Source organism: Bombina bombina, chromosome 3 (assembly GCF_027579735.1).
Source record: "Bombina bombina isolate aBomBom1 chromosome 3, aBomBom1.pri, whole genome shotgun sequence".
Lineage (NCBI taxonomy): Eukaryota > Metazoa > Chordata > Amphibia > Anura > Bombinatoridae > Bombina > Bombina bombina.
The window spans coordinates 128,936,560-128,938,039 of NC_069501.1; the positions used below are offsets into that span (position 1 = coordinate 128,936,560).

At 39.8% G+C, this 1,480-nt stretch overlaps 1 long non-coding RNA gene across 1 annotated transcript; it reads right to left on the reverse strand.

The window, feature by feature from the left end:
- Positions 1-294: 294 nt before the first annotated feature.
- On the reverse strand, positions 295-564 carry LOC128651522 (uncharacterized). The gene is made up of 2 exons (XR_008401107.1): positions 487-564; positions 295-406 (listed from the first exon to the last, which is right to left on the reverse strand). It is a non-coding gene; the product is annotated as an uncharacterized LOC128651522 (long non-coding RNA).
- Between the last annotated feature and the right edge of the window lie 916 nt (positions 565-1,480).

Consider the following 1,480-nt stretch of genomic DNA (forward strand, 5'->3'; position numbering starts at 1 on the left):
AAGGAATAATTCTTCCAGTAGGATTTATAGAACAGATCAAGGAGTGATGAAAACAGGTGTTCTTGCAATAATCTGAGAGGAATTCGACTTCGAGGCGATCCCAATGTATGGTGGGTTGATGCGTCTGTAACCATTGTAGACCAAGAACCAGGGGAAACATGGGAGAATTTATCACATCAAAGGATATGAATTCAGTGTGTGCACTTGACGTGGAAACCTTGATGGGAATAGTTTGGTGTGTAATAGGACTGGAACTAATTGTATTACCATCAATAACTCTAATGGACACAGGTCTTGCTTTCAACACAGTGGGTATTTTATTTATAGTGACAAAAACAGAATCAATATAGGAAGAATGTGCCCCAGAGTCGATGATGGCTTCACTGATTTGCTGGTGTAGATCCCACTGTAAGGTAAGAGATAAAGAGCAGTAAGCAACTTGGTTAACATTAGTGGTTAAGCATGTGGTTTTTCTGAAGGACTTACGTTTCTTCTGCCTTTGTAAGATAGGACACTCTCTTACAGTATGTGCATTTGAAGCACAATACATGCAGAGGTTGTTTATGCATCTGCGATTCCTTTCTTCTGGTTGTAAAGGGCCTGTAGTGAATCCCAAATCCATAGGTTCTGAGGTTTGAGTGACTGTAGGTTTTTGGTAAGTAGGAGAGGGTCTTGTGATAGTATCCATACCTTGTTTTTCTGATTTGCGTTCTCTCAACCTTCTATCAATCTGAATGCTTAGTGTGATTAGTCCTTCCAATGGCCTAGGAAGCTCTATGCGAGCGAGTTCATCTTTAAGGGCATCATTTAGACCTAGACGGTACTGATTCCTAAGGGCAATATCGCTCCACTCAGTATCTTTACTGTATTGCTTGAACTCACTTAAATATTCCTCCACCTGCTTTTTCCCTTGTTTAAGAGACCTCATTTTAGTCTCTGCAGTAAGCTGAGTGTTAATATCTTGATAAAGAATTGCCATTTCTTTGAAGAAGTCTTCCAGTGATGTTAAAATAGGATGATCTTGTTCAAAGAATGAGTCAGCCCACTTGCGGGGTTCACCTCGCAGAAAAGAAATGACCGTTAAAACCTTAACTCGTTCAGTTGCGTAGCTTTTAGGTTTTAGACTGAAAAGAAGATAACAAGAGTTTTTGAACTGAGAGAACATAGCCCTGTCTCCATGGAATTTGTCGGGCATAGAGACTTGGGGTTCTGGGGTAGCCTCTGGTGTGGCTGATTTATTCATTGAGTCTTTTATTATATTGTTGAGTGTCTCATTTTGAACTTGTAATTCTCTAAGGCCATGACTTAGCTGATCCACCCTCTGGGAGAGAGTGTAAACAATTTTAGGTAATTCCGCTGGATCCATTTTTATAGGCTTCAGTATTATGTAATGAGCTGATTGTGGTTGTGGATCTCAACTGCGGAAAATATATGATTGTATGCCTTACTTTAAGATACAATGAGGAAGTTACAATGTATC